This window comes from Protopterus annectens, chromosome 2.part1, assembly GCF_019279795.1.
Source record: "Protopterus annectens isolate FY-2018-M chromosome 2.part1, PAN1.0, whole genome shotgun sequence".
Classification (NCBI taxonomy): Eukaryota; Metazoa; Chordata; order Ceratodontiformes; family Protopteridae; genus Protopterus; species Protopterus annectens.
The window spans coordinates 520,769,734-520,780,186 of record NC_056729.1 but is presented as its reverse complement, the minus strand read 5'-3'; the positions used below and the strand labels follow the sequence as shown (position 1 = coordinate 520,780,186).

General features: G+C 38.7%; 1 long non-coding RNA gene across 1 annotated transcript in view; it reads right to left on the bottom strand.

Moving 5' to 3' along the window:
• Positions 1 to 6,593: 6,593 nt before the first annotated feature.
• LOC122794748 overlaps positions 6,594 to 10,453 on the bottom strand; it is a 102,236-nt gene continuing 98,376 nt past the window's right edge. Inside the window, exons 2-3 of the long non-coding RNA XR_006363686.1 lie at positions 7,576 to 7,625; positions 6,594 to 6,840 (exon numbers count right to left, since the gene is read on the bottom strand). This is a non-coding gene — a long non-coding RNA (uncharacterized LOC122794748). The remainder of the gene's footprint in view (positions 6,841 to 7,575; positions 7,626 to 10,453) is intronic.

The following is a 10,453-nucleotide window of genomic DNA, read 5'->3' as shown; positions in this document are numbered from 1 at the left end:
ATTAAAAATGACACAATTTACAAATCTTCCACTTTAGGGCATATAAACCCACCATAATGAGCACCCATGAATTCAAGGACTTTGAAAAGACAAACCTGTTAAACTATATGATAACCTCTCAAAATTCAACAACAAGATTTTCAGTCCCCATGTAGCATGGGCTGTCACTTACGTCAATGAATTTTACTGCCAAATAACAAACAGCATAAACCAAATGGTACAAATCAGAAACAAATATATTGAGGATTGTAAAAATAAACTAATCTGTTAGAATGTCAACATTAATAAGCTCTATAATAAAATAAAACAACTAATTATGACATATAATAAATCAAAATCTGCTCACATTAAAGATCAACAAAAATCTGAAATTTACCCTATGGAAGAACAAAGCAGAACATGACAGCACCTGAAGCCAAGGATAATTCTAATTCATTCTAACTACATCAGATGATTAAAAAATAATGCTCAGCAATGCTTTGAATTAATTCATATTGGTATTACCTTCTCCATTTCTAAAGAGATCGCTAATATACTTACAGATAAATTATGCCAACTTCACATCAGGAACAGTGACTGATGTTCTGCCAATTCCTAGGTCGCTACCAACCCCAAGATTATTATGGTACAGGTCCTAACTGCACTCTCTAAAGTGAAAAATACCACCTACATTAGTCCTGATATATCTGACTGCTTAATCAACAGCAGTACACATATCAACTCTGAAACCCTCCTAAAAACGTTCAACTTCAGAATAACCACAGGGTAAGTTCCTGAGATACTGAAAATGGCCATCATTATGCCCCTCCATAAATGGGGCCCCACCTCATTTTCGAAGAGCTACAGACCCATCAGCCCATTAAGTGTTATTTCAAACCTTTGAAATGTATTATATTTGATATCATAACCGCCAATAAAAAAATTATATTGCTCTAAATCCGCAACAATATGAATCTGTCAAAGGATAGATCTCATCCACTTAATTTAGTAAACTTCTATGGGAAAAAGTTACTGAAACTGCAACAGCAAAGCCACTGAAACTATAAACAGCAGCCATGCAGTTCATCCATATTGATATTGTGAATGAACTTAATGGCCTATGTGCAAGCCCTTAAAATTGTAAGGTGGATTGCAAACAGATAAAAGACACACAGTTAATTAAAGTAGTAGGTACATCAAAAAAAGCAAAGACATGACTAGTATTGTTCTTCAGCTATCAGTAATGAGACCTGTTCTGTTCTGCAGCTACTTCTTGGATCTCCAAACTACTAAACCTGACAAATTGCTAACTAAATTTGATGAGTACTACAAGCTGGATGTTATCATTCACTAAGCACCTGGCAGCATGCTACTGCAGCAAGGACTATATCCTACTGATCAGTGGTGTATTCGAAATGGGTTTTAATTAAAGTGGAGAACAGCATTGTTATCTTGACAGAAACCTACAGTGATGGTAGCAACCCACTCCAGGCTGATGTGGTCATCAGAGATCACAGCACGTTTGTAGACAACCACTATCCACTGACCACCGTATAGGAACAGTCATCAGGAAATGTTTCTGTCTAGCCCAGATAATGAGTAAATGTACGTCAGCTAAAGAGGTCATCTTTCCTCTGTACACTGCCCTGATCAGACCAGAAATACAATGCTTGTTTTAGTATGCACCTATCCAAACACATCATGCACCTAGAGAGATTCTAGAGGTTCCTAATTAAAATGATCATCAGACTATCCTCTGTTACCAGGGCTCTCTCTATATATGCTCTCTCTTTCCCTTTATAGATCAACTCCTTCACTGTGATTTATGTCTAACATTCCATGTTGTTAAAGAGCTAACCCTTCTTCGTCTCCCACACACTGCAAAACAAATTTCTCAAGAAGCACCCAAATTAATGACTGGAATCTCCATAAAAAATTAAGCCATGCTGGATGGACAGATGGACAGGTTTATTACACAGTATGTCTCTCATGTCTAGAATAATCTTTTATTACATATAAGACAGACTTTGCTGCTATTAAGGCAAACCTTGATGTTTGGATGAGCTCCCATAATTTCATCTTGAACTTGACTTATTTGCCGTCTTGGAGGCTGGATGTGCTCTATGAGGGTACCTATTGGCAAGGTGACCCTGTCTTTGTAAACTCTGTGAATGTATGAGTCTGTGCATTTTCACTATTTCAATGGGAGCTCATATTTTTTCAGCTGTTTGCATCATTTGACTTAGGATATGTCAGCATCTCCATTAAAGTCTGTTAGTAAGTCTCTGTAGTAGACAAGCATCCTCTAAAGACCTTCATTCCATTGGTGTTTTCTTTCTATTTTTTTTTTTTTGCCTGAGATTCACAGATAATGTTAAGTTCAAGCAAGCACTATAGTCATTTAACAAGATTACAAAACAGCACAGACCTACAGTTCAGCAAGTTTTTCTTTTATAGACATCCAGCAGTTTAGCACAGAGGATTAAGGCTATACATTGCTAATGAGCTTCCCAGGTTTTCATTTCTAAGTCTACATTTGACTGTTGTGTGACACTAAGCAAGTCACTTAACTAGAGAGTGCACTCAGGTTGCCCTTTTTAATTGGCATTTATGGTTATTTAGTTTACTCACTTAACAAATCATTTAAATCAAAATAATAAAACAGTGGTTCAGTAGTTAACATTACGGCCTCAATGAGCTTGAGTTTCTGATTTAGTTCTCCGCTGGGTAGTTGGAGTACCATCTGTACAAAATTTGCATGTCCTCTCTGTGCCCTCGTTGGTTTTCATGAGGACCTTCACTTTCCTCCTACATCCCCAAATTATGCTAACAGCTAAGTTGCTATGATGCAGGTAGATATATGTGTGTGTGGTGTGATGCATGAGTGCTTTTGTGTGCTGCAGTATACTGATGTCCCATTCTGGACCACTGAGCACCATCCTGAGCTCTGATTCCCATGCGTCCATGAACAGGATAAAGTTGGTGATACAGTATGAAAGATTAAAAACTCTAAATAAAATAAATCAGAGATTGCTGAAATTTGTATATATGGATTTAGGGTTACTACCTATCCCTTGTTGCAAGAGGCAGTCCATCTTTGGGCAGTTGTGTCTTACAAAAAACTAAAAAATGGCAAATGTCCTGAGATTTTAGCAGAAAAAATATTTCATAATTTGTCTTTAATAGTCACATAAAACAGTTATTTTGTATTGGAAACATTTAAATGTTATATGAAATTACATAAGCAATTCAAATGCTACAAGAATAAGCTTTTATTTTGGCAAAAAAGTGAAGTTCTGTCATTTGCACTGGCCATAGATATGTTTTGTCCTCAAAATATCACCTTTCTGCAAAAAAGCATTTGAAAAGTTGGCAACCCCATATGGCTTAGGTTGATAACAATCATTAACCTCACTTAAAAGAGGCTGTGCATGAAAAATTTAGAAGTACAAATTCTTAAGTGACCTTTGTGGTGATAATTTTTCATAGACTACCACAACAGAGATTGCAAATCCTGTCAGGAAAACTAATAAATAGGTATGAGCCAACTTGGTGTTTCTAGGATCACCAGCATAAATCCAACACTTTCACCACCAAAGGTAATCTTGAGAACTGAACTCTCTACCCAGGCCTTCATCTCCATGCAATATTGTATGATTGTGTAGCGGGATAAAGCCCTAACAATGACCTATAACTTGTGTTTACACAGTGGTCCAGGTGCTGGAAGAACCAGCTGGGAAGAGAGGGGGAGAGAGAGAGAGAGTAGTGAGGAAAGAAATGTCTGTTCACCTGTCTCAGAGAGAACGTAGAGGTGCATGTTGTGGATCACACCTCCTACTAATACATCCCCAGTAGAGAATGGAACCCTAGTTGGAGCCATCCATCCAAAGGGGCAGGATTGCCTGAGTGGTTACATCACTCACAAAAGCACATGATGACATCATGATACATCCATTGCACACCCACCCCAGAAATGCTTACACAATAGGCAGGGGAGGTTAGGGCTACATAGCAAAAATCCCCTGGTGGCTCTCAACATGATAGTCATACCATAATCAGTGCTCATCAAGAAAAAATGAATGGTCAGGGATTGTGACAATTTGACAGATGGTTGGCAGGTGTGGAAGGGTTGATCATCCACAGTCTTTGAAAGTACCTAAGCCATTCCTGTTTCCAACATCAGTGCAATTTTACCCAAAAGGTTACTACCAATTTGCGGAAGAATACAACAGCAGGTACTATGGGTTGTTAGGCAACAAACTATTTCTAGTTCTGGTACTACCTTCATCAACTCTGATTACAATAGACCAACATTAATTCATTGATGACTGCCCATCATAAAAACAGTTAATTGTTCCTGTTAAGAAATGTGTTAGCAGAAAAAAAATGCATGCACTCCAAAATGACCACATTTCAGTGAATCCTTTAACTGCAATTACTTTCTGGAACTCTAAGAATATTTCATATTAACACACTTGAATTTTTTTGTATATTGTCACAATATTGTGTGCTTTCTTGTTCATGTTTGTGCTGTCTGAACCTATAATACTAGTCTCATGAACACATTTTATAACACATTGACATATTTGACCATATTATATTCCAAGTTTAGCTTGCATTATCTAGTTCTGTGTTACTGTAAAGTTTCAGGTTATAACATACACATTTTTTCATTTTATTTTATTTGCTCAATATGACTGTTGCTCTGGGTTATAGCTTGAAAAGCTCTTCAGCTGGCCTACTTTTCAAGTTACCAACTAAATACATACATACATACATACATACATATAAAGGTGATAAACCTCAGGAAGATGACTGAACTCAAAGTTTGATTAATATTCAAGCAATGAAAGAATAAGAAGGGTGGAAAAGGAAAAGAATCAGAAGCAATCATCTCATAAAGGTAAATCATAGTGGTTAGTATGAAAGGACTATGTCTGACTGAATGCTAAAGTAAAATTTCTCCAGTTTTAACTTATGGAGTAAAATTCTTCTGTGGTACACGGTGCTGGAGGAACCCTGCTTGCAGTACTGTATTCCATTCTGGAAGCTGAAATATAACACTAAAACAGATGGAAGGAATCCACTGAAGATTGGCAAATGTTATTTGCAGAATGAGAAGGAGTGCAAGGTAGACTTCCATCAATAATGTTATTCAGTTTAAAGGAGACGGGAGTATAACTGACGGGAGTATAACTTACAGGAGTAAGGGATGGCAGGGGCACTTGTGAAAAGAAAGGTAGAAAATGCACAATGACTCATGCTTAGATGGCAGCAAGTTCAGGAGAGAGTTGACAAAGCATTATTTCCATCAAAGAGTGGTAAATTTTTGTTATGGTCCATCTAAGAAGTTCATAATGTTATCAGAATAATTTAAACAGAGGTGGGACAGAATCTTAATATAAAAGAATAGGAGGGGAAGGAAAGTTATATCAGGGTGAACCATAAAGACATTTATTTACACCTGAATTATTTGTCTTTTTTATTACCCTTCTGGGTGCATTACATTGTAGTAGTTAAACATCTGTATTTTACAATTCATGAACATGTGTAGCTAATATTTTCTTACACTAAGGATTTGGGGACTGTGTCATGGCTATGTTCACTATATCATATATTTGCAGAGTCTTTACAGTTTAGTAATACATACACATTGTGGATGTGACTTCACTCACAGCCTATGAGGTGTAATCTTTATATACATCAAAGGATGTAGCTGTTGTCCTCACTGAGGGATTTTATTTACATGAAACTGATCAGCAAACAGCTGATGTTTCACTGTGCCAGAAACTTTCCTGTTAGCTTTCCGCACCAAGCATTGCATGCTTCTGTAACTTAGCTACATGTCCACACACACAGGGAAATAATTTTATTTACTGTTTGGTTTCCTGATATTTTGAAAGTTCCACCATTACATTGAATGTAGCTATGTTTTGCCAATACAAATAAATATTCAAACATGTAAAGCTGTTAAGAAGAAAATCGAAGTCATAACCCCAAATGTGTATCTCTGCATCAAATACAAGTATCAGTGCCTCTCTATTTGGAGTTAACACTGGGGCCAGCAAGTGAATTAGATGGAACTATGATCCAAAAAGACAGGTGACACATTAGAAAGATCAGTACTGTTTACATGTTGTATCCAAGGATACTGAAGTAAACATAACCGATAACCACAAACACAAATTAGGTCATTATATTATTTTTTAAAGCATACCTCACCGACAACCTTTGTGCACCATGAGTTAGTTCCCTACTTTCAAGAAGGGAGGGAAGTACCTGTGAGAAAAACTGACTGAGATGCTTAACCACATGTTGCGACACAAGGAAAAAACATGGAATTTAAGAAGAGCAATGACCCCACAGCCAGTCTCATCTCATGAGTCATAACCTTACCAAATGAACTGCATGCTGCTTCATCTTGGTTACTGCTAGCTTATGACTAAGACAAAAACACAAAATTTACTTTTATGCTCATAAAACAGTACATTCTTTGGAAATCCTTTTATCCAAACTAAGCTGTTCTACCTCATGCATTGAAAGAAATCAGCCACAAATGACGATGACTTAATTCAGCTTTACTTGTAACAGCTGTGAGGTGAAACTCTGCCATATGTGCGGAAGCTGTAACATCACCCATACCTTAAGACTTTTTTGCATTGTAATACACAGTTTAATGTGCTAGTTTGCCATAGCAAATGTTGCCATCTGTGATGGACTACTCTGATCTGCAGTACCAAGAATCGTTCCGCTTAAATTTTATTTCTCTTCTTATTCTCCATCATCTCTTCCGCTTTCTTTTTCTTCAGATGAGTGAATAGGGCCTGGGAATACATACATGAATGTTGCACCTATTAATTTCTAAAGAAAAAGAAAGAATTATCGGCTAAAACCTAAGCCTTTGAAATAATTTAACTGTGGCTGACTGAAGAAATGTAATGGCATTATATCTGTAGCAGAAGTCAGCATCTGGAAGGATTTTGGAGAACAGGACCTGTAAAAGCAAATGACTGACACCATATGAGTGCGTAATACTGGGCTTAAGATACTAATCAGGCAGTGAGAACTAATACATTCTGAAGATATTGTATAACTACCAGTATAAATTAGGCACTTCTTTTAAGCTACTGCTGGTAAAAGAAAAAAGATGATGTCATACCTTCTACCATAGCACCATGGAGGTTATAAAGAAACACACTCAAGTTTTAAGTCTACTCAAGCTATTCTACAACACTGTAGTGAAATTACTTGTATAATATGAAAGCCAGAGCACATCTTTCATATATTTATTTATTCAGTGCTCTTATGGCTGTGTAGTTCCCGAGAGCGCACTAGAAAGTATTCTTGTTTCAGGGAAGGTCCAAAGGTTAGAAAAATAATGAAACCACAATGATACACACAGCAGAATAGAGTTATACAGCAAACCTAATGTGCTGACCCTGATACAACTTAAACAGCATAGAATAGTTTTAAACATTAACTAGCATGCCATAAATTAAAAAAAATAAACATTAACTGGCATACAAAAAATTTTGCATGCAGCAGGCTTAGAAGACAGCAGAAATCTACATATACAGAAAGAATAAAAAATCATACCTGAAGGCAGTGTTGCATGAGTGCAATTGCTCCCACCCCAGTGGAAGGCCCTAATAATTAAGACAAGCCATATTAAAAAAAGTTAATTTGTAACTGTAAATGACAACACAACATGCCTCATGTAGTAATAGTATGCTATTATTAGGTTTATAAGGCAAATATACCACTGTGGAAAATTTAAGAAGATAATTTGATATATAAGACAGCTTTGTAACAGTGTATTTATTTTAAAAATGTACTGCAATTTTCAAATGTCCTACATTTTGTATTTAGGGAAGTAAGTAAGTACTAGACTAATTTCTCTTGTGGGTCATTTTAAGCCTATGCAATTGCCCTTGGTGAGAACTAAATGCTGTGCTCCTTGTATATGAGGTAAACACCATCTCTGGGATTCATGAACCTCGGCGCAAGAACGGCATTAGCGGCGTAGAGATGGCGCAGCAGCACCACATGCATATTAATGAAGGCGCGCTGCCGTAAAGGCCACTTGCATAGGAAAAGTGTACGAGTGCAGGGGGCGTGTCCAAGTGTGCACGGAAGTGTGAACATGTCGGCTGCATACACGCAAACTAAAATGCTGACTAGTACAGCCTGCCTCTAATAGTAGTCACTCCTGTCAGTGCCCGTGGATAGTGAAATGTATGAAAAGCATACAAGACATTATTGCGAACACCACAATAAGATGTAAACACAAAGGCACGTAGCTGAATATTGAGTCCCCATCCCTCGAACAAATGATATTTAAAACCCTGTGCCCATATTCCATTGTAGTGTCGCTAGTTATACCAAGTGGAAGTGAAACGCATCGTGTTAGCGTGCCTCCAATTGCTAAGCCTAGCCCAATGGTTTGGGTTACCACTTGTCCTACATTGTGAGGGACAGTCCCCCTTTAGGCAGGTGTGTCCATACCAAAACCATAATAAATGTGAAATGTCCTGCTATAGTAGGACATAATTATGTCCCATATGTTATGTAATAGTCCCGTACAATACATATGTCCATATATAAAATACCTCTGCAGATCCTGCCTTTTGAACCTGGTCAACATTTTTGAAACAGTCACTAAGGCCATTGATGAGGGTAAGGCAGTTCACACAACCTACCTTGATCTTGCAAAAGCCTTTGACACAATACCCCACTCGGGCATCATAGACAAGCTCACCAGCTTAAATGTAAACCCATATGTCATAAGATGGGTTGCAAACTGGCTCCAGGACAGAACCCACAAGGTCAGAATTGCTGGAGCCATGTCAGACTCTAAGCCAATCAGAAGCGGTGTCCCACAGGGCTCTGTCCTGGGACCCCTCTTGTTCGGCATTTATTTTTCTGAGGTGCAAGCAAACATAGGAGGATTGTGGCTAACAAAGTTCGCAGATGACTGCAAACTGGGCGCCATAATTGATACTCCAGCGGACACAAGCATCCTTCAGAAAGGCCTCATAGAAACAGATAACTGGTGCCAGAGCCATGGCCTTAAACTGAACACCAAAAAATGTATAGTCATACCCTTTGGGAAAAACAAAGTACCCACAAATTACCACATAGGTGGTAATCCATTAAGTACAGAAGAAGTAATCAGGGACTTAGGGACCCAAGTTGACAGTAACCTCTCATTTGACACTCACGTTGCCAAGGTGGTTAGGAAGACCTTCTATATTACCCACCTTATCATGAAAGGATTCACATCTAGATCAAGAGAGGTCATTGTGCCCCTGTACTCTTCCCTTATCAGGCCCATAATTGAGTACAATGCCCCATTTGGGATGTACCTTACCCAACACCTGCAGCAGTTAGAAAGATCCCAAAAGTACCTCACCAAGAGGATCAAGGGTCTCAAACATATGTCATATGCTGCCCGGCTGAAGAAACTCCAGCTCTATTCAGTTGCATACCGCCTACTCAGAGGCGATCTATGTCTGATGTACAAGGCCATGTCCAATCCGGAATTAATGGACATGCTCCATCTCAGAAAATCCAAATCCACCACAGCCACGAGAGCGAGAGATTTGAACCTCAACACAGAAATAAATAGGATGTGCTGGAGGGACAGATTCATAACCCAGAGGATCCCTACACTCTGGAAAAGAATCCCAGTCCATGTTAGGCAGAGCCCCTCACTGACTCTCTTCAAGAGAAATCTTGACGAGTGGATGGGAGATCGTAGGTTTACCCCGGGGGTCACTTCTCTGTCACTACTAGACAGAGGCACAGTAAAATAAACCCTAAATGGGCACAGTATTCTCATTCCAAGGGGTGGCGAAAGCCACACACACTCTGGCTAGGCTTATAAATGCCCTAGGGCAGATAGCCTAGTATGAACCTATGAACCTATATGTTACAAGAAACAGAATAAGCAAGTAAACGAAACAGAATAAGCAACTTCACTGCTAAAACAATAAAAGCTTATACGTAGGCATAAAACTAAAGTACTACCCTTTGTAATGACCGTGGGTATGTGTCGGCCTGTAAACTTAGATGTGTGTCCCAAAAATGTCCCATCCAGGTCATATGAAAAGGTGGCAACCCTACCAATGGTCAGAGCATTCGCCCAATATCTGCCCATTCATGGTCCAAGTCATCCTTGTCAGGATGGCCCATAGATGAATGGGTATTACCCGGGTCTACCTACCATGTCATAACAGATAAGTATTTGCATGTACCTATGTGCATGAAGTACAGCATGTGGATGATCAGAAATGCTAGTGTAGACCTCACAACCATATTGGTCCCAGACATATGCGGTGTATGCAATGTGTTCTGTTGAATGTGCCATGTGCCATCAACTAGAGAAGGGATGAATGGTGTCTGTGGAATATGGGGGTGGGGGGGTGACGGGTAATGTAATAATTCACCAAGGGGAGACTGGGTTGGATGCACA